Source organism: Schistocerca americana, chromosome 1 (assembly GCF_021461395.2).
Source record: "Schistocerca americana isolate TAMUIC-IGC-003095 chromosome 1, iqSchAmer2.1, whole genome shotgun sequence".
Lineage (NCBI taxonomy): Eukaryota > Metazoa > Arthropoda > Insecta > Orthoptera > Acrididae > Schistocerca > Schistocerca americana.
The window spans coordinates 963219926-963243661 of record NC_060119.1 but is presented as its reverse complement, the minus strand read 5'-3'; the positions used below and the strand labels follow the sequence as shown (position 1 = coordinate 963243661).

Below are 23736 nucleotides of genomic sequence, written 5' to 3'. Positions count from 1 at the left end.
GTACGCATTTAACGCTGAATCTTTTTTTTTGTGCTTTCCTTTCTCCCTCTTCGCTTCATGTACTCAGCAATCGTTCTCTGTTAAAAAAAAATAGGGTAACGCGTGTCTACTATTTTTCGCATGATTGGAATTACCGACAGTTCACTGGATTTACGCAACCGGTCCATAACAAACATTACCAAAGCTAGCGAAGTTCATCACGCTACGTGTCTCATTTCTCATAAGCACTGCTTTGCCTCGAAGCACACGTGCCTTTTACAAGTCGACCCTTGGTCTGGGTTAATGAACCAGGATCAGAAAGAACGGGCACAAGGAAAATGGATTTCATAAGAGGAGTGTCTTAGGAGACATTTTTGCAATAAAATCTGCACGTAAATAAAATTATCATAATAAACATAGGCACATATATAAATTTCAACGTCTTTCATTACAGCATGCTTTGCTACTTCTACGTCTTACTCTGGTTATAGTCAGTATTAAGTTTAAATATCACTGCATTGCTTGTTCTTTTGATTAGCCTTCAATTAGGGTATTGATGGTCGCTAGATTACACTACAAATCTTTTGAAGATCTTTACTTGGAGTTATTTATGATACAGGGGGCTTGCTGTGTGGTTATTTAGTACCTTGATTCTACTGAAATCAATTCGTCAGCTAACATTCCTCATATACTCTTTACATTGGGCTCAGATCACAGGGAAATAGTTTACTTTCATAGCAATTAATGGCCTCGTGGAGTACTTACGCTACATTATTGATGCTTCATGGTTTGCCTCTATTTGTACTGTATTTCACCTAACTTAGTTTACTACAGCTTATTGTCTCCTTGCGTGAACACATGTGGGTTACCACTTGTTTTTCCATTTAACAGCACGCTTTAACTGAACTTTAAGCTATTTCTTCTACTCCTGTCCACTATCTGGACTGTTTGAACATGTACCCTTTTTTTTTTTTTTTTTTTTTTTTTTTTTAAGCAGATAATTTGGGCTTTTACAACAGAACTTCAAGTACTTACATTACTAAAAATAAATCTATAAATCTTCTTGTACCTTGAGAGAAGTGCTTATTTACGCATCCTCCTCCATTTCTCACCTTTACATATTTATATAGCTCCGGGCAATCGCCTCACAAGCACTTTTTTTTTCTTAATACTAACTTAAAATTAAATTGAAATTCTTGGTGCAACCCCAATTTCCTGCTTCAGCTTGTTGAAGAAATATCAGTTCAATGTCCATCACTATAAACAATTTTTTCATACATAGCATTTAATACTTAAAGTTTACATGTAATAGCCGTTACCATGTAGTCAGTGCGCTGTTCAACACAATACTTATCATTAACAGTTCACACAAGGAAATTTCCAGTAAGCAAGAATTCATTTCCACGACAGTATTTAACCACTACCATTATAAAATTTCTTTAAGTCTTGGTGGTGAAATAAGCCTTTTACTCTCCCCGTAGCCGGGTCAGTTAATAAATAACTCCCCATGTGCGGTTTCCGTACAATAAGGTAAGGACCTTGGTACATATGTTGCCACTTGCGATTTTTCTTACATATCAATGATGGCTTGAAATGAGTCTTAAGTAATACCTTTTCACCTACATGGTAATTTACAACTTTGTTTACTTTTTTATCATAGCCTTTCTTCCTTAATTGAGCATTGGTGGTAATGGAACTTAAAGCTTCTCGAATTTTGACATCTAGATCTACCTCAGGGCTAGGTATCTTGGGAAGAGGATCAACCCACTCATTCTGTTCCTTCTTTCGAGATATCAACTCGTGTGGAGTAAAACCTGTGGAAGTGTGTGGCAAATTACTAACTATCTCCTCAAAAGGTGTCACAAAATCAACCCAACGAGTTTGCTTGTCCGGAATGTACGTCCGAACAAATCTGTTAAACTCCTTGAAGATCCGCTCAGTCAAATTCGACTGAGGCCTAAAACGTGATATTAATATCTGCTTGACATTGTGATGAGCCAAAAACTCAGCCATTTGCAGCAAGTAAAGTTGGATGCATTATCTGAAAGTATAGATTCGGGGACTCCGAATCGAGGGGAATAGTCATTTTCAAGACAGCGTATAATAGGCGGAGCACAAGATGTCTTCATAACATACATTCGAACGTATTTTGTGAAGTTGTCGAGAACAGCAACGAGGTATTTGACACCTCCCCTACCCATCGGTAGAGGGCCAGCCAGGTCAATGCTAATGAGCTGATTAGGTCTTTCTGCGATGATAGGATTCAATGGAATTAAAGTAGGAATATTCAGAGCTTTCGCCTTTAGGCAGAGGACACAGAATTTTAGCAACTTGTGTATCCGACGATGTAAAAAAAATGGCTCTGAGCACTATGGGACTCAACTGCTGAGGTCATTAGTCCCCTAGAACTTAGAACTAGTTAAACCTAACTAACCTAAGGACATCACAAACATCCATGCCCGAGGCAGGATTCGAACCTGCGACCGTAGCGGTCTTGCGGTTCCAGACTGCAGCGCCTTTAACCGCACGGCCACTTCGGCCGCTCCGACGATGTAGGTTGGGCACATAACAGTAAGTAGCAATCTTCTTTTTACACTTCTCTGGACCATAGTGGCCCCAAGAAATGTGGGTATACCACAAAAGATGTTCGACAAAACTGCTAGGTATACAAACAAGCCAGTTGTCTGATGACACAGAGGTACGATGAAATAATACCTGATTATGAATCTTGAAGAATTTGGACAACTTATGGTTTGGATTTTCTGGTTACTTTTCCCCTCTTAGGATCTGTGCTCTGTAGTGTCTGGATTTGCTTGCACAGTTCCAAGAAATATTTTCTATGAATGGGATCCTGCATAAGAAGAACTTTGTAATTCGACATCTGTTCTACCAACTCACTTGTCTCAGGCAGACCTTCTGGTGAACGAGAAAGTGCGTCTGCAATAATGTTATCCTTGCCCTTTATATACACAATATCAAAGTCGTATTCTTGCAAAAATAAACACCACCTGGTCAGGTGCGGATGTTGTAATTTACAGGTCAAAAGATACGAAAGTGCTTGATGGTCCGTAAACACTTTTATCTTTCTGCCAAAAATGTAATAATTAAACCTCTTGAAGGCCCAAATAACTGCAAGTGCCTCCAGCTCAGTAACTGAATAGGACTTTTCACATTCTGTTAAGACACTACTCGCAAAACTAATCACTCCGATCTGCTCTGTTTCGTCTACTAATTCAATCTGAAACAAACAAGATCCAATTCCAACAAACGAAGCGTCTGAGGTGATACAAAATTCTTTGTCCATTTGTGGATGACAGAGAATGTTATTGTTTAAAAGACCATCTTTAATTGCCTGAAAAGCTTTCTGACACTCTGGTGTCCAAATCCAATGCGTACTTTTCTTCAGAAGATTGTGCAAAGCGGGATTGTTCATTACTTGACCAGACAGAAATCGTCGAAAGAAAGACGAAAGACCGAGAAATCCTCTTAGTTGCCTCTTAGTTACCGGCGTAGGAAATTCTTAATCGCAGACAACTTTTCCAGGTCGGGTTTAATCCCTTCAGGTGTAATCACATGACCTAAAAACTTTACCTCACGTTTTCCAAATTTTGACTTTTTCAGATTCGCTGTAACACCATGTTCTTGAAATCTCTGAAACACCTTTCGTAGAATAGCTAAATGATCTTCCCAGTTCTTAGTGGCTATCAACACGTCATCTACATAAACAGTTACCTCATCCAGAAGTTCAGGTCCTAACACAAAATCGAGAGCAGAAATAAATATTCCCGAGCTTACATTTAAACCAAAATGCATGACCTTAAACTGATATGAGCGGCCGGCAAATATAAAAGCAGTATATTTTCTGGATTCCTTGGCCAATTTCACCTGCCAATAGCTACTTCTTAAATCAAGTGTACTCAAAAATATAATGCCATGAAATTTTTGCAAGTGCTCCTCAAGTGCTTCAGGTCGAGTCCTTATCGGTACAATTATTTTGTTTATAGATCTGGCGTCCAGTACTACTCTGACACTACCGTCCTGTTTAAGTACGGACAACAAGGGACTTGAGTACGGGGAATTCGATAACTCGATAACATCCCAACACAGCATTTTCCTAATCTCATGCTTTACAGCTTCTCGTCGGGCGTAGGGTACTGAATAGCTTGCTTTGCAGAACGTTGAGTGGGGAAGCACTTCCATTTTATACTCTAACCCTTTTATTACTCCTGGTTTCTTTGAAAAGATTTTCTTGTAACTTACTAATAAATGGAACAACTCATATTTCTGCTCCCCCCTGAGTTCAGTCGATTCCTTGGCTTTAGCATCGATCTCGTCTGTGTCAGGAAGCAAGTCTTCGTACTCATTGTCATTTATGTCATCCCATTTACTCAGGTCATTTGTCGGATCAAAGCACGGTTTGCCGGTCCTCTGTCGTCTCCAAACCTGATGCAATGTCAACACTGCCTTCACTTCACTCCTTAACAAGTTAACAACAACTTGTTGTTGATTTACGATAAAGGTACACATTCCAGATTCAATATCTGTCACTGCTTTTGTTTGTCGAAGAAACTCCATCCCCAAGAGACATGGAACTGACAAGTTCTTTACTATTAGAAAGTGGCAAAAAACCAAAACAGATTTTATCTGCAGTTGAAGCTGCGTCTGTAAACTAACTCTCTGTTTCAATGGACCAATCGCTCCCGATATGGAGCAACCCTGAATCGGCAATGATAAAACTTTTGAAACAGAAGACACCTGTCTGAAGAGACATGATGACATCACATTGATGTTTGCTCCTGTAGCAACAATGGCTGTGACAGGAATGTTGGCAATAGAAATCTTAATCGAAGCCTGGACCTGTTCATCATAAATGTCATTAATGTCTTGAGCTTCTAGGTCAGGTGCAAGGTCATCTCGTAAGTCGGTCTCATGGCCGTACCGTATCGCATTAACATACTCAGAATCAGAGTATTCGTTAGTACCCCCACTGGAACCGGCAGCGACCTCTAGGAGGCTGAAAGGCGCTGCCTCTAATTTTCCGCAGGATGTTTAACCTGTTTGTCATTCATGGCCTTAAGTGTTTGTTCCGTTTCATATTGGTGCTGGTTATGTGGTACAAATGCCGGTGTAAAGGGGTAAAATCCACTGGGTGCATTCACTTGTGAATAAAATACTTGAGACGGCTGCTGTCGCCCGATCTTTTGGTTGCCGGCAGAACCATTTCCTTGTGAAGGAAAGTTCGCATTTGGTACCGTTTGAAAATTGTTCCGCGGTCCTCTATTCTGTGAAAAGTGGTTCTGATGTGCTGGGTGGCCTCCGCCTTGCCCATGCCACTTGCTATTTTTCGACCTATAACTTTGATTGTACACTGGCCCATTTGAAAAATTACCAATCGTTTGTGGAGAATTTCCATACTGCTCAGGCGCAGAATTAAAGGGTGGGTTTCCGTACTGATGTTGTACCTGGTGGTTGTAAATTGGGTGGTATCTCTGCTGATTACTGTAGTTGGTTTTCTGCTTCCATTTAAAGTTACTGCCGTTTGCGTTTTCATAACGACTGGCAGGTTGGCAACAGCGGTCGCAGTAGCTCGCTCTCTCCTTCGGCGCATTGTTGTCCGCGTGCGATGCATTCTGCTGGCTGCCAGGGAAGAATTTGCCGCTGCTAACCTTGCAGCGCACATCCTCACTAATTAAATCTAAGGAATCCAGCACAGAAAGGAATACATCCGTGTCTTCTTCGGACACATTTACTAGTTTCTCTCTAATAGACACAGGGAGTTTGCTTTTGAGAATCATAATTACGTCCTTGGAAGAAATCGGAGAATCCCAGAATTTAATTTTTGCTAGATACTTCTCGAAGTATCGCCGGAGACTTCCATGCTTCTCATTGAAAATTTCCGCACCATACACCTCCTTCCTTAATCTTTGCTGTACCCCATTACTCCAAAATTTTGCCAAGAACATTTTCTCAAACTCTTCATAATTCCTACACGTGTCTACCATTTCCGTTCCCCATAATTTTGCATCACCAGAAATAAAGCCAGTGACGAACTGAATACGCTGTCTGTCTGTCCAGCTCCTGGGAAATATGCCGGAAAAATTCTTTAGGAACACGATGGGGTGTATTTCTCGCTTCTGCGGATGAAAAACAGGAAAAGTGCGATGCTTAATCACACTTTCCTCTTGCATTAAACTCACGATTGTGGGCGGATCATTTATTTTCCCTACTCGGGACTCAACAGGACTGTCGTATTGCATGTAATCAGGCGGTGAACGATAAGGAGTTGACTGACATTCGTCACCGTCTAAAGAGTTGTTCCCTATAGTTTGCGTATGCGTGTGCGGATTTTCTACCCAGTTTCTCAGCATTCTGACTTCGTCCACTACTTGCTGCTTCCACTCGGGAAGATCCCGTGTAAGTGTCCTCCGAATCTGTCCCAATTCAGAAACCACTGTGTCTCCCGACTTACCAGGAGCAGCTAAGATTTCATAAGTTACATCCTTGACAGTCTCCCTAAGCTCCTCCCTGACCTTCTTTTCGATAAAAATATCTTTACCCTTTATCCATTCACCGTAGTGTTCCGACAATGCCTCCACGTGTGCTTTCACGGTGCTCTTAACCTGTTCTTCAATATTGATTGAGTCTATCTGCCTCGACAGATCCTCCACTACACCTTCAATGTCAGATACTGCATTTCTAACTGAGTTTATTTCTTTGGTAGCTGCCTGAATTTTTGTGTTTAATGTTCCAGATACTTCAGCTATTTCACTTTTCACCTGTTTCTGCATTTTCTGAATTTGATCACTGATCTTAGTTTGCACCTCACCCAAATGGGTATTTAATTCAGCCGTAATTTCTTTATGCAGATCTGTTTTGATTGTGCCTAGCTGTGTTTTTAATGATTCGCTTACAGCATCTAATCGGACGTTAACAGCCTCAATTTGTGTTTTTACTGATTCGCTTACAGCATCGAATCGGGCGTTAACAGTCTCATTTTGTGTTTTTACTGATTCGCTTACAGCATCTAATCGGGCGTTAACAGTCTCATTTTGTGTTTTTATAGTCTCATTTTGTGTTTTTACTGCATCTAATCGGGCGTTAACAGTCTCATTTTGTGTTTTTATAGTCTCATTTACTGCGTCAAACTGTTGTTTCAGCATTTCCATTAACGCACCGAGGTCATTTGTAGCTGCAGCGGGAAGAATTTGGACTTTAGGGTCGCTTTCCCCTGTTACAGACATGGTTAGTTCAGTTTCCACACGGGAACCTACCGTTCGCGATCGTAAAGGGTATGGAATACTATTAACGTCTTCACTCCCGTCTCCTGTTGTCACCTGTCTCTGTTTACTATCTGCCATTTTCGTCAGTAAACCACGTGCTACGCTCAAGGCTTTCGTCGTTTGTCAGTGACGTGGTGAGTCCGCTAAGAGCACCACTCTCGCGTGAGCAACAAATGAAATTCTATCTGGCGAGAAGGCAAGATGGAACCTAAACGTTTCAGACAAATGAATGAAGATCTTCTTCACTGCAAATTGGACACACTATCCACCATGTTGAAAATGTAATACAGCTATACTAACAATGGAGAAAAATAATTTCTGTTATCAGACTACGAAGAATTTTACTTTGAAAGATAAAATAAAGCAGATTTTATATAGCGGGAAGGAGATAGAAAGGATGTGGATCTACTTGGAAAAGGAACGTTGCTACTGAAGCACTACACTGCGTATACAAAATTCTGACTTACTTTTTGATGGCTTGATTACCGCTATGTTGTCTCAGCAAATTCACGTCTCTTTTCTTTTCTTTTCTCTCGGTAATTAAACTGCGTTATTGACCAGCATATTTTACGTCATTCTCACAGAGAGATGATGTGTACATGAAACGACAGAACATTTATTAACACAAGCACATAGAAAATTTTCCAAGCATTTGAACTAATTTTTGGTCAAGTCCCTGTTCGGGCGCCAAGTGTGATGTTACAAAATAAAAGTGATGTTGTTATTCAATGGAAAGTTAGAAATTGAGATTTAGCTTACTGTTTTATCAATCGCAATTGGCGTAAGAATCATGGATTGACCATTGTCATAAAATATTGCATTATGAGATGTGAATAGTTTCTACTTGCAGTTTCGCGTGGCTTGAGGCAGTCTCAACTAGCGTGCTATTGATTAAGAAATTGCGTTATCGTCTTTCTAATTACTTCATGATCGTAGATACGATCATACCCGGTTGTGAAGTTATTGTTACGACAAAACAATTTCCTAAGGGACCAGAAAGTTCTTAAGGGCGCAAAAACAACTGTAACATCACACAAAAGGGAAATTCGATATTAAAGCTGATGCAAGAAGACGATAAAACAGTTTTCTTTTTATCAATGTAACACGCACATTGGACTGCTGATCTTGGTGTCTGTAATATTAGCAAAATGCATAATTAAAATGAAAATAATACTGAGGAGACGATAGGAATGAGCACTGCTAAATGATTCAGTATTCCCAGAACAAATATTTATTATAACTAAAACATATATCGTACCTTAAGCTTAATACAACAATGACGGTAAATTTTTATGTCAGTATCATGTCCATTGAGCGCTCTTTTTTTATATAGCCATTGTCTTCACTCAAACTTAGACATAACACGTTTTTATACATTTAGTAAAAATTAGATCAGACTGCCACAAATCTGCGTCCGTCTTACTTGAGAAAAACAGTACAAGTGTTTTTAGCGCTCAAGGCTTCATTCGTTCTCCAGCGAACAAAATAGTGAAGGATCGCATATCTATCCGTATTTTTCTGTTTATATCGCCGCCCAAAGACGACGAATTACATTATTTAGAAAATTCCACCGCCGCCATGCGATGCCTCATTATACATTAATCATTATTTATAAACAAGTATTTGCCTTCTCGCTGAAAGTACTAACTACTCGTATTTGCTGTTTTAATGAAGTCAAAAATAGCGAATATCACAATGGTCACGAGATCAGAAAAGACGCTGCAGGCGGTGTCGTGCTGTTAGTGAAGGAATTCGCGTCGGTCGTCTGCTGCCATAGCAATTAACGCCAAATTTCACCGCACTGTTCTAACAGATAGGTTCGTCGTACGCCCCACGTTGATTTCTGCGGTTATTTCACGCAGTGTTGCTTGCCTGAAATTTGGTATTCTCAGCACACTCTTGGCACTGTAGATCTCGGAATATTTATTTCCTTAACGATTTTAGAAATGGAATGTCCCATGCGTCTAGTTCCAACGACAATTCCGTGTTGAAAGTCTATTAATTCCCGTTGTGCGGCCACGGTCATGTCGGAAACCTTCTAACATGAATCACTTGAGTACAGATGAAAGCATTACCATTGCACTACCGCTTCATACCTTGTGAACGCGATACTGTCGTCATCTATATATGTGCGTATTGCTATCCAATGGCTTTTGTCACTTAAGTGCATCTCATTGAGCTGTCATAAATTACGAGGTTAAGTCAGTGAGTATGTGCAATTTTGCTGTTATCGGTTTTAGGTTGGCTCTAGGGATTTTTCTGCTCAACAGCCACTACATAACACCGCTGGCTTCGCTCGCAGTTGCAGCGTCATCACACAGCACTGTTGCGACGTAAAAATGTCCACCCCACGCTATTTGCAATATTCTGCAGCCTGAAGGTGCACCAAGAGCGATAGTTCATAGAAGACAAATCATAATATGAGGACAATGATTCGTCACAGCGAAATGTTTACGAGTGGACTGAACAGTTCAAAGTGGTCGAACGGGCGTGAAAGATGAGGAAAGAGTGGGGCGTCCATTTACAGCCAGTACTGAAGTTGCCTTGATTTTGAATAACAGACCGGTAACTGTTGTTGGCGTGGCAAATCATATGCAGATTAGTCATGGTTCTGCAAATGAAATCATGCATAAGAGACTCACCTCTCACAAAGTAGGTGCGAAATGGGTTTCAAAACGACTAAGAGCACAAGCACAACAGTGTGAAAATCTGTCGGTACTTAATCGACCATCATGCTAAAGAATATGAAATGTTCCTGAAACGAATCGTCAATGAGGATGGTCTGCTTAAAGATGCTTTGAAAGGCCATCGACTCAGCTCCGATCGAAAGGTGAAGGAGGAGTTGATTACAAGGTTTCCTGGTATAACAGAGCATTAAGTGGAAGGGCTAGGGGTGAGGTGGTAGGCGCAATACAACAGTTCTCAGCATAATTTTATTGTAACTAACCATCCAGTAAGATCCACTGATACTCTTCAACCCAACATTTTAAAGACAACACGAAGTAATGGATCTAAAATAATATGTCAAAAAAACTTTACAATGAAACGTTTAATTTAATGTGGTACCTTGCCCAAGAAAAACTTTACAACCAGAAGTGAATATAACACATGCGCTCGTTCTATCACAATTAATGCAGTTAATCATTCGTCTATCTTTGCTCAATGCAAACAGTTACAAAAGGCGAACACAACTAACAGAATTTGTGTCTGGATGGGACACAAAAATAAGCATTCGAATACAATATACCTGAGTAACACGACACGTTTTCGGACTCCCCCACCCGTATAGTTGTCTTAGTTAAATGTACGCCACAGCTGATCCATATAGAACATGCCCGGTATTCAGACCCCTGGGCGACGACCGTTCCAATCACGAAAGCTCACTGTGACTCAAAAAGGTTAATGATCGGTACTATCCACAGTGTCACCGATACCGACCAAAGACATCTTCTGTCCGGAACGCATGTAGCAGGTTGACGTAGTCCAGTCCGGGGTTCCGCTCTTCCGTCTCGCTCCCTGGTTGCAACCGTTCTTTCTGTAGCCGGTTCCGGCCGCCCCTCATGGCAGTCGGCAGAGGGCGACACCTGAGTGGTGCTGGTTTCGCCACACTGTAATACAGTGCGGGAAGGTTGCGCGGGTTTCATAGGCGTCAGACATGTGGCGATGATACCATCGACACATCCTCCCCCGCCAATACGAATTCCACCGGAGCTGGGCACCTCTGAAACTTGGAGAATGCATTAGCCTCACCGGCCTGATTGGTAACACGTACTCGTAGAGTAGTCTGAGGGGGCGAAGTGCGTGATCACCAAATGACTCCACATGAAATTATTCACAATGGAGACAAGGTTTATAGATAATGTATGAGGGGATTCTTTGATTAAGATTCAATGATAGCAATGCTTAAATTCACTTTGCGCAGAAAAGCATAGATGACTCAGTCCACTACAGCCCACAATATTGCGTATCCCTACTAATGTTATGTGTTAAGAGAGTAAAAACCCTGAGGTATCCACATATTCATGATTCAAAATTTCCAGCACAGAAACGTAACAAGTTATGTGGTTGCACCCACCTAAGCGTACAGCTTAACCTGCGGTATGTGGACACGAAAAATTCTTTTACTTTGCGGGTTTCTTACCAGCAAGGTGACCGGTGTGACGAAGCGCAAGATTTGCACAGAAGCGACGAACCAGGGCAATAGCTTCCACGTAATTTTATCCACCGCCCCAGTGTGATTGGGCGTCTACCAGTATTATAACGCCTTTCCATTTGCTCGTGACTCTTCCGCAAATTCTTACTAGCACGCTTCCAGCTGGCACGGATTTATGCACAGTCCACACTTTCTAGCAACAAATCTTTAAGTGACCACAAATTCGCCATGGGCGAGTTAGGTATAAAAGAAAACTTTAACATCGTGGGGGTGGCCTTATGGGTCTCATGGGTAGCAGTATTGAAGGCATACCCTAACCATGACAAGGAACTATTCTAGCGAGCCTGATCATTATGGTGGGGCGATCAGCGTTGCCCTCAAGTTCCGGTGCACATGTTATGCCATAGACAGGTTCGGATAACATGGTGTGGTGCTTTGAGCTACTCCCGCTTCGAAACAAAAGTTACGGAAAGCACTGGACTTAAAGGAAGGGGTCCTACATAATCAATATACAACCTCTCCATGGGCTCCGTCTCCTCTTCCGAAGCTAAAAACCCCTGCTTAGGGTTCCCCAATGCTTGTTAAACCCACGTTTTACACTCATACCATTTGCTTTATCTGCTGTTCCATGTCTTTCCAAGTAAAATGTTCCTTAATTTTCATGCGAGTCTTAAAAATCCCTAAGCGTCCACCTACAGGTGTTTCATGACAGTATTTGAAGACCACAGGCCCAAAGCTTGAGGCAGCTCTACCTTGGAGTCACGCTTCCCACGCATCACACAACACAAAACGTTCCCCTGCAGGCAATAGGGCCTAACAACCTCCCCGCGTTATATTCTCTGTTTAAGCTTATGCAGTACGAGGGCTTCTTCTCGCTGCAGAGGAATGGCAACCTGCTCAAAACGGCACAACTGCCCTCATTGAACTCTCGCGACAGTGCCCCATCAGCCAGAACCACACATTTGCAGTTATCCCGACCGCTAGCCTCTCCGAAAGCTCCCTCTTCGTCCTGCTGCTCCTGGAACTCCGGCTCGAACATTCGGCCTAAGTTGTCAGCCACAACATTCTCCGAACCCCTAATATGCTTAACTCTGAACTTGAACGCCGAAATTTGTATCACCAATCCCGCTACCTACCTGTTCACCTTGGTCTTGCAAGCACCCAACTAAGCGCTTGATTGTCCGTTTCCAACGGAAATGGTTGGTGTTCGAGATATAATTAAAAATTTTCGAGCGCGAACACGACTGCTAAGGCCTCAAGTTCGTAAACGGAATACTTTGCTTCTGACAGAGAAAGACAACGTGAAGCGTAAGCGATTGGGAGGCTTCCCGACTCGTCTCCTTGCAACAGAGCTGCAGCAACTTCCGACATGGAGGGATCAGTCTGAACTATAAACTCCTTGTTGAAATTGGCCATCGCTAACACAGGGATAGTGGCCAACGCTTTCTTTAAAGCCTTGAACGATGCCTGCTGCGAAGGTCCCCACTAAATTTTTCTGTTCTTCTTCTGAAGCTCACTTAAGGCGGCAGATAACTGGGCAAAATTAGGAATGAAATTTCGAAAGAAATGAATTATTCCTATAAAACGAGCCACGGCCTTCACATTTTTAGGTGTTGCGAACGAATAAATGGCCTCAGTACGACTTTGGTCGATTCGCACTCCGTTGTGGGATACAATATGTCCCTGAAAGGATATTTCAGACTGCGTGAATTTAACTTCAGATGGTTAGACAGTACATCCGGCTTTTCGCAACCTTTGGAGTACCTCGCGAACATGCACAAAATGCTCTTCAAAACTCTCACTAAAAATCACCAAATCGTCCAAATAATGATACATACACTCAAATTTAAGATCCGAAAAAAGTCTGTCAAGGATATCGGACAGCACAGCTGTGCCTGTCGATAACCCAAACGGAACTCTGTTGTACTCATGAAGTGACCAGTCGGTCACCAAGGCTGTCACCAGTTTAGATTCTTCCGCTAGGGGCACTTGATAATACGCCTACTTCAAGTCGACGGTAGTAAAAACCTTTGCCTTGTGGAACCAGGAAAAACACGAATGCAAACCAAGGACAGGTATTGACTGTAGCCCAATTTTTTTATCAAGCGCCCGATAATCCACCGGACGCACTCCCCCCTTCTGTTTGGGCACCACAAATGTAGGTGAAGAGTACGGAGATTTAGATGACCTAATCACTCCGTCCTGCAACATTTCCCGAATAGTTAACCTTAATACTTTCATGCGAGGCGGGGATAACCTATGAGGTGGGCACCTTACGGCCTCTTTAATCTCACTTAAATGATCGGTTAGCACATCACTGAACTCTGAACAGAGCTCGAGAACCTGCTGTCTCTCCTCTGGCAACAAATGCTCCAGATCATACACGGAAACGGTTTCTACTGCGTTCATTACGTGTCTGGAACTGTTAATCCGGTGATGTACTCGATGTTTACAGAACTTGTAAGGCAAATCCCTGGAAAACTCGAAATAAAACTTCCTCCGACCCCACTGGAGCATCAGGCGTACCTTCCCGATAAAATCGGCACCCCGTATGGCCGGTACCGACAGACTACACGCCACTTGAACAGGAGATTTCCACGTAAACTCACCGATTCGCATCTTAACCTTAATTGTCCCAAAAATTTGCATTTGCTCTGAGTTGGCTAGTAGGCAATAGTCAATTTTGTCTGATAAGTCCGGCAATTTGCAGTGTCTGCGGTGTGCGGACACCCATCTTTCATCCACTAAAGATGCGAAACTACCGGTTCCCAGCGAATCACCACAGGTTCCTCATTTAGTGTTGCGCAAACAAAAGGAACTCTATTGCTGGGGACCGTTTCAGTTCTCCTACAGAACCCCCTACCACTCGATCCCCGCTTACAATACCGTCGTAAATTCTTGTCCTTCCCTTTTCAGGGCAATTCTCGGCAATATGTTCCCTTACTTCCACTTGAAACACCTTACTGTAGGAGAGTTCCTAATAACATGCCCACTGCTCTTACACTCAAAGCACTTTACTCCCATGGAACCTGCCTGTTGTATGAGGCTACTGTGGTATCGATAGCTACGATGCCACAGTGTAGGTACAAGTTCTTAGGTTGGCGCTACGACACCCACACTGACGACAGCGCCCTCTAGCCGGGACTGTGCAGCTCTAGGAGCGCCGCTCCCGGTTCTTCCCAATTGTTCGCGAGCTGACGAGCAACCAACATTGTTTCATTTTCATAGTGGGCGAGCACTACGGATTTTGCCTGTGTTATCTTTGATACATCCGGCTTCGCTCCTACGTGCTCATCTTTACCAAACGTTACATAAATGTCACCGACTAATATTCTCTGTTAAATGTACTTTTACGTTAAAAGCAGTATCGAGATTTTTACCTCACCTGCTCCTACTCGTTTCCTACATTCGGCCTACCCTCCAGTTTACAGGAGCAGACCCACGCGCCGCCTTCCAGGTGGGGTACAAAAACTGGCGACGAGTATGTGTCCTTCTTGCTCGGTACTGCTTTAGCTTTGTTAATTTTCCTGTGTGACTCCCCCATTCGATATAAGGTTTTGTTTTGTGTAATCCATGGCTTCGCCACAGGAACAGGCTTCGCTCTCCGATCTTGTACGTTTTCAGGCTCAGCAGTTGCTTGCTGTCGTAAATGGACTGGTCACACTTCAAACTGCAGCTACTTCGGCGCCTACGACGTATAGGCCTGTACCACCGCTAACGACGCTTCCGGCTCCGCCATTTCGTGCCTTCAATCTTGACGTTGAACGCCGGCCAGAATACATCGCCCAGCTCTAGGCACACTTCGCTTCATACAACATACCAGGTACAGAGCGGCTTGCCTTTTTCATTGCCAACGCGGGTGTTGCGTTGTACCGTGTCGCGCTGGAGTAGCCGACTGGTCTTGGGCGCTGCAGTCATGGACTGTGCGGCTGGTCCCGACGGAGGTTCGAGTCCTCCCTCGGGCGTGGGTGTGTGTGTTTGTCCTTAGGATAATTTAGGTTAAGTAGTGTGTAAGCTTAGCGACTGATGACCTTAGCAGTTAAGTCCGATAAGATTCCACAACAATTTTACGAGCACACGGTATAACAAATGTTCATATGTGTGTGAAATCTTATGGGACTTAACTGCTAAGGTCATCAGTCCCTAAGCTTACACACTACTTAACCTAAATTATCCTAAGGACAAACACACACACCCACGCCCGAGGGAGGAGGCTGGCTGGCTCTGAGCACTATGGCACTTAACATCTATGGACATCAGTCCCCGAGGGAGGACTCGAACCTCCGCCTGGATCAGCCGCACAGTCCATGACTGCAGCGCGTTAGACCGCTCGGCTAACCCCGCGCGGCGTAAAATTGTTTCCCATCACCCGCCCAGAAACTAAAACTTACGACGAAGTGACTGGCGCTTTGAACTCCCACTTCCGTGACAGTATAAATGTGGTAGCTGCAAGCTACAAATTCTTTTGTCTCCGGCGTGGCCCTATTCAGTCCAATAAATCTTGGTTAGCGAACCCTCACGGACTAACTTCTGATTGTGACTTTAATTGCTCTTGTGGACGCTCATATGCGGATATAATGATTAGAGACTCTATTGTGCAGAATGTGGCGGATCACTGCATTTGCGAGCAAATCCTAAAATTTAAAAAACCGTCTATGCAGGAAGTAGTGGACTTGATACACAGACAAGATACCTTAGATACGGCCACTTCCGCGTTCGACGTGACCCCAGGTGTGCGTTCTGTTAGCACAGCACAACATCCGCCCTTCTGTTCTGCCCCAGCACAGCAAGCCACGCCGCGCCGCTCGCGCGCACAACAAGTTTCAAACCAGGCACCTACTCAGGAACTAAAATCATGTCCGAACTGTTTTTGTGCCCACCCACGGGACAGTTGCCCATCCCATCAGGCAGAGTGTTATTTTTGTAATAAGAAAGAACATGTGCAAGCTGTGTGTAGTAAGAGAAACTCTACCTCACAACTTGTCTCCCATTTGCGTGACTCGTTTGGGCGTCACCGCAACGGTAACCGCCGTGATCATGATTCAGGCCGACCGGAGTGGTCGAGCGGTTCTAGGAGCTACAGTCTGGAACCGCGCGACCGCTACGGTCGCAGGTTCGAATCCTGCCTCGGGCATGAATGTGTGTGATGTCTTTAAGTTAGTTAGGTTTAAGTAGTTCTAAGTTCTAGGGGACTGATGACCTCAGAACTTAAGTCGCATAGTGCTCAGAGCCATTTGATCCATTTGATCATGATTGACATCAGTCTATGGACGTTAATGCCATGTATTCAAAGCCTTCTGCTTCACGTGCTTCTACAGCTCATCGTGTGAATCAAGTTTTTCCAGAGACGTCCTCTCGCATTCAACGCGATGCGAGGAAACTTTTTATGACTTCGAACATTTGTGGATATTCTGTTCACATGCAGCTGGACACTGGTGCGTCTGTTTCTTTACTGAACAGATCAACATATGACTTACTTGGTTCGCCCCCGCTCCGTCGTTTACATTCCACACTGACCGCATTTACTGGACAGGATAGCTCAGTGCTCGACATGTGTAGTTTGCAAGCCACGTACGGTGCAACGACACGTACAGTGTCTTTCCACGTACTCAGCTCTAGTGATGCTCCTAACATTTTTGGCATGGACGCATTTGAACATTTTGCCCTTGCAATTCAGGACAATGTACTTTGCATCAACGCTAGTGACCATGCAGATAGTATTGCCGCACTAAGCGATGATTTTGCTGATCTTTTTTCTGATGGCCTTGGTTGTGCAACAGATTTTGCAGGGCATTTTGTAGTTAAAGACACTGCCATGCCTATTTTCCGGCACGCACGCCCGGTACCGCACGCACTGCACGACACATATGAACTTAAGCACTTTCAAGACAGTGGTGTCATTGAACATGTTTCTGCTTCGCCATGGGCTTCGCCTATAACGTGTGTGAAAAAAACCAAACGGTCGTCTCCGTATTTGTGCTGACTTTAAGTCTACCGTAAATCCCCAGACAGTGGTAGCTATGTTTCCTTTACCGCGTCCTGAAGACAATTTTGATAAGCTTGGTGTGGGAAAATTCTTTTCCACGATTGACTTGCGGGACGTATACTTTCAAATTCCGCTCGACGAACAGTCGCAGCGCTATTTTGTGATCAACACCCACCTTGGATTGTTCAAGTTTCACCGCCTTCCGTTCGGTTGTGCTTCGGCTCCTGCTATTTTTCAGTCTTCCTTGCAGCAGTTGTGTGCCACTGTCTCTGGTTGCTCAAATCACCTGGACGATATAGTTGTGTCGGGTCGCACCCCTGACGAATATTTGCAGAATTCGCGTGCCTTATTTACTGTACTTTTGCAGGCAGGACTAATGTGTAACAGAGACAAGTGCAATTTTTTTCAAACTGGGATTCAGTATTTAGGACATATGATTAACGGTTAGGCTATCCACCCCTCGCCGTCACATCGCAGTGCGATTAGAGACTTGCCAGCACCCAGGAACGTGAAAGAACTTAAGTATGTGTTGGGCAAAATTATATATTATATTCGGTTTATCCCAAATGCAGCGCCTTTGAATCGCCTTCGGCGTAAGAATGTTCCTTTTGTTTGGTCGTCGGAATGTTACACTGCTTTCCACAAGCTCAAATCTGCTTTGTCGAGTGATCGCTGTTTGATTCATTTCGATCCCTTCAAACCAGTTGTTTTGGCTGTCAATGCATCTTCTCACGGTATCGGAGTGGTTCTCTTGCACCACATTAATTCTGTCGATCTCCCGATCACTTTCGCGTCTAAGTTGCTCAATTCGGCCCAGCAAAACTATTCTCAAATCGAGAAAGAAGCCTTAGCTTTTGTATATGGAGTGACAAAGTTTCGTGATTTTTTGTACGGTCGCAAGTTCTATTTGGTCCCCGACCATAAGCCTTTGACGCCGTTGTTCCACCCGTCACAGCCAGTTCCGGCCCGTACTGCATAAAAGTTGCAACGTTGGTCCTTGTTTTTGTCTAACTACAGTTACGAAATTTTGTTTCGGACTCCGGCCCAGCATGGCAATGCTGATGCTTTGTCTCGTCTACCTATCGGTCCTGACGAAGTGTTTGGTTCTTCCGAATTGTCCTGCATGTTTATTGATTCGCAAGATAAGGAATTACCTGATGGTCTTCCGGTGGATTTTCGTCGCATTGCTTCCGCGACAGCAGCCGATGCTTCTTTGCAGATTCTTTTGCAGTATATTCATACTCAATGGCCTCCATCTGCTACGCAGATTCATGATCCACTTGTTCGACGTTACTTTGCGCAACGTCACCACTGGTCTGTTCACCACGGTGTTATCTTGATATGAACTGACAATGATCAGTCTCGTGTGGTTGTACCTTGTTCGTTGCAGTCGGAAATCCTCCAGTTGCTGCACGCTGGTCAGTGGGGTTTTGTGCGGACAAAGCAATTAGCGCGTCGTCACTGCACTTGTGTCGGCATTGATAAACAAATTGAGAATTTGCTTGCTAACTGTCGCTCTTGCGCGGAGCATCAATCTTCCACCCCGCCAGCGCCTCTTCGCGTGGCCAACACCTAATGCGCCTTGGCAGCGCGTTCGTATTGATTTTGCCGGTCCTTTCTGGGACACCCGCTGGTTGATAGTCATTGATGCGTACAGCAACTTTCCTTTTGTTGTACCTATGTCTTCTACAACATCTGCCAGTGCTATTCGGGCTTTGACGTCTATTTTTTTGTAAGATGGCAAGAACTATGCCCCTTACATGAAGTTATTAAAGATCACCTAACTCATGTTGAGCGAACAGTAGGGCTGAACAAAACTGACTGACAAGGCACAATGCATCTTGTAGAGGGTATAGTATGGACATATTGGAATAATTAATGTCAGGTGATGGTTTTTAAGTAATTCACACAACATGAAAACTTTGTGGAAATGCGTCGATTTACTGGAGGCTAGTTTATTCCAGGGAAGTATTCGTGTTGACCACCGTGGCCGGCGGGGGAGCGGCGAAGGGAAGTGACAATAGGCAGCTTAGGGCAGCTCAAGCTCTGAGAAAGCGGTAACAGGGTGCGGCCTCCAGCTGCCTTAAGATGAGTGACAGTGAGTGGGTGGTAGACCCCATGCTGGTGTACGGGGAAGCAGATGGAGAACTTGTATGCCTGTTGATAAATGTCCGTCGTCCTGTTTTCAGTGAACCATGCGAGAAAGCTACAGTCAAGAGGTCAACAGAGGTCAAAATATGCGTGTTTGTGACTATAACAACTTCATGCTGAATTCACGGTCCATAGAGTCTGAAGTAAACCAGGTGAAGAGCGACAAAATGAAATATGCTGGCCTCCGATGGGAACGTAGGACCAAGGAATTTGAAGTACTCTCCTGGGAGTCAGAATTCCGGAAAAATTGGTGTTTGTGCAGACGCTAACCTTGATGGGTGGCCTGGGAGGAGCTAAATAGCAGAAGTTGAGAGGAAGGGAAATTTTGTGGGAATTTGTTCACTTCCCAGAGCAGGCATTGGTCAGCACTGGGCAGCGACACATTATTAATGCGACTTGCACTGCAATTGGCGTAGGTGATTTTGCTGGAGGGGAAACTGAGGCAAAGAGCGGACTGGGAGAAGTCTTCATAGAGGTCTTCGGTTCTCAGCTTGCCTAGAGTGCGGACGTGGCGTTCTTTACTCAGCTTGCCTGGGAAAGAGTGAGCATCTCTGCAGTTTAGGACTTAGCAAATGGAACGATTGAGCTTGGAGATAGGAAGTTTTGGTTCAGCTATGTACTGAGCAAGATAGCTAGGAGTGAACAGACGAGTGCAGCCTTACAGCACCACGAGGTCCGCCAACGTCCGCACAACGACGCCACTCCGCCACGCTGTATTCGGTGATATTGCGCCCTCTCTGGCCACTGATTAATTTGTTGGATCATGTCGGCAAAGTTTCCACGAGGGTTTCATGGACCATGTATTGTAGAATTCTTCTCACACTTCGCATTGCGCCTGGGTCAGTCGATAGGAATTACTTTTGATTTATCGCGCTTTACTCCACGCAAACGGATTTATTACCACTGCCTGTTAGGAGAGTCTTGTAATGTGATGATTGGTGTTCGTGAGTTAAAATAAATCTATGCTAATCGTCTGCATCTGTTTTCAATCAAATAGTTGAAATCCCAAGTCACTTTCTTAATTAATTTTATGTTCAACATTTGCATCTGGTGTTCAATAGCTGAATATAACATCAATGTGCACCCCTTTTTAATTAAAAGTGATCAATTCTGATCAATTAATGTCAACACTGCCACCGCAGTTCAATCAGGAGCCACAGGGCCTTATTACTTTCTTTGCGTTATCCGATATTGCGGCAGTTTTGCACTCTATGTTGATCTGTTAGTCAATTATGTGGGGTGAACACACGCCAAAACCAGATAAGTGACGGGTGGGGTGTTACATTTTGTATTGAGGGCCTTCCTGAAGTTATCGTCTCCGACAACGGCCCCCAATTTGTGTCTTCCCAATTTGAAGCGTTCTGTGCTGCTAATGGCAGTCGCCATCTGACCTCAACCCCGATCCACCCTCACTAGAACGGCGAGTCTGAACGCTTTGTGCGTACGTTAAAGTCGCAGATTAACAAGTTGCGCGCCACTCACTCTCGCGAGCGCGCACTATGGACTTTCCTTGCTTCATATCGCTTCCAGCCGCGCGTCACCCGTTCCCCAGCGGAACTGCTACATGGCCGCGCCCATCGGTCGCTCCTGCAGCTATTGCACCCGCCGCCGCGCGCTCCCTCTGCTTCCCCTCGTTCTGGCTTGGCGCCGCATGTTTGGTGTTCTATCGCGTTTTGTCTGGCAGGCAGCGCTGGGAGCAGGGGCGCAGTGGGGGCTAACAATGTTTGGTTTCAGGTTGAGACAGAGAGTCGAAGTTCAATTGTGTTAGAAGTTAGGCTGATAATGTAAAACGGTGTTACAGAAGAAGCTATGGCAATATTATGATTCTAATTAAATGTGTCAATTTATCATTTTGTTCAATCGACGTGATTATGAAACTGATTTTTGAAGGAAGAAATCTAATGGAATGTCAGGTAGATACAATAATGATATCTTTTTAAACTATTTCCACGGCATTGTCTAACTTGTTATTGTACTGAAAGTTGTTATATTTGAGAGACAGAAAGGTGTATTGTTTGGATGTTGAGAAGTCCATTAAATTTAAAATCTGCTTTGAGCATTTTTTCTCATTACACAAAAGAAACATTGTGTAGTCTGTTTTGCGCTTATTTCACTTTCTTACCAACTTTTCTCTTACAATTCTTTTAATGGATAATCCTACCAAGTCTGTTCCCAAAACAGCTCAATTTGCAATTAACAGCACCGCTCCAGTTTCTCTATGTAGATACAGGAATTTGCAGCTTGAGCATAGCGGCGCTCAAGACAGAGCAGTACTGCAACGCTTTATCCAGATTTGCGCAGATTCGAGGTAAGGAGAAAACATTTTGATTGTTTTATTTATTCAATCAGGGCCAACTTATGTTATTCAGAGACAGTTTTTGTGATCAAATTTTCCGAAGCTAAGGACTCTAGGTTTCATATCCAAGTTATTCAGGCAGTTTTTATTCTTCCAGTCAGATTGCTAACTTCTACAATACGAAATACTTCCCTTTTCATTATGACAATTAATTACCTTTACAGTACAGCTTGGCTTTCACATTATGACAGTTCATTTATTATCACAGCACTGGCTTACAACCAGAAACAGTATATTTCAGTCTATATTTTTAGCCGGCCGGTGTGGCCGTGCGGTTCTAAACGCGTCAGTTTGGAACCGCGTGACCGCTACGGTCGCAGGTTCGAATCCTGCCTCGGGCATGGATGTGTGTGATGTCCTTAGGTTAGTTAGGATTAAGTAGTTCTAAGTTCTAGGGGACTAATGACCTCAGTAGTTAAGCCCCATAGTGCTCAGAGCCATTTGAACCATCTATATTTTTATTATTTAAAGAGAACTTTCACAACAAAAGTGAAAATCATGCTAGACGCTGGTCACCAACAGATACTGGACACCAACAGATATTAAATAGCATCAGCAGGTAGACCACGAGGTAACATTTAAAGTACCATAAGGAGTATTCATATAAGCATACCAGGAGTGCTAGACTGTCAGCAGAGGAATACATGTTTTACAAATCGTTAGTTAGGGGACTAAATGCGTAATAACGCTGTGTATGCAATGCTGGTGATAAGCAGCAAGCTCTGAAACTATGCGTTGATGTCAAAATATTCAATAACAAATGTTTGTGAGTACTTTCCACTCATTTCGTTTATGAACGATATTCACTCAGTACAATAGCATTGTCTTGCACAAAAAAATCTAGTCAATAGATTTTTCTATAAATGCACAGTAAATAACACTAGTATCCTACATGCATGTGGAAGTTACTTTATACACCAGTGACTGTTGCGGTGGAAATACGTGTACTGCCCAATTTCCATGAATAACTACTTTCTGGGATCACATACGGAATAAAATAGTACGTCTCAGCCAACGGCCTTGCCGCAGTGGTAACACCGGTTCCCGTCAGATCACCGAAGTTAAGCGCTGTCGGGCTGGGCTAGCACTTGGATGGGTGATCATCCGGTCTGCCGAGCGCTATTGGCAAGCGGGGTGCCCTCAGCCCTTGTGAGGCAACTTGATTGAGGAGTAGCGGCTCCGGTCTTGGAAACTGACATACGGCCGGGAGAGCGGTGTGCTGACCACATTCCCCTCCATATCCGCATCCAGTGACGCCTGTGGGCTGAGAATGTTACAGCGGCCAGTCGGTACCTTCGGACCTTCATGGCCTGTGCGGGAGGAGTTTAGTTTTAGTATGTGTTAATAAAACTGTTCTATTTTCTGCATTTTACTTACCAAACGTCTTAAGGATATCGGTCTACCTCTGCCATGCCTGGGCGACAATGTAAATTCTGTTGATATACATACACTCTTAGCCTATTCATGCTCGATGAGCAGTTACGGTCAGCTATGAAACAAAAGAGCAATAAACGAATAGAGTTGTAGAAGTTAAGGAATTAAGGAATAGTTCTTACTCCACAGACCCAGGCAACATTACAAAAACTGTACACAAACCATACGTACCACGTCGGATTGAAAGAAGACACCGAAACAATTCAGAGAGGGGCTGCTAGATTTGTTACTGATATATTCGAACAACACGTAAATGTTACGGAGATGCTTCGCGAACTCAAATGGGAATCCCTGGAGGGAAGGCGACGTTCTTTCGAGAAACATTATTCTGAAAATTTAGACAACCGGCATTTGAATCTGCTCAATGATTCTACTGTCGTCAATATACATTACGCGT

The 23736-nt window shown here is 43.7% G+C and overlaps 1 pseudogene; it reads left to right on the top strand.

The window, feature by feature from the left end:
* The first annotated feature begins 22915 nt into the window (after window positions 1-22915).
* LOC124559105 lies at window positions 22916-23033 on the top strand (annotated as a pseudogene).
* The last annotated feature ends 703 nt before the right edge of the window (window positions 23034-23736 follow it).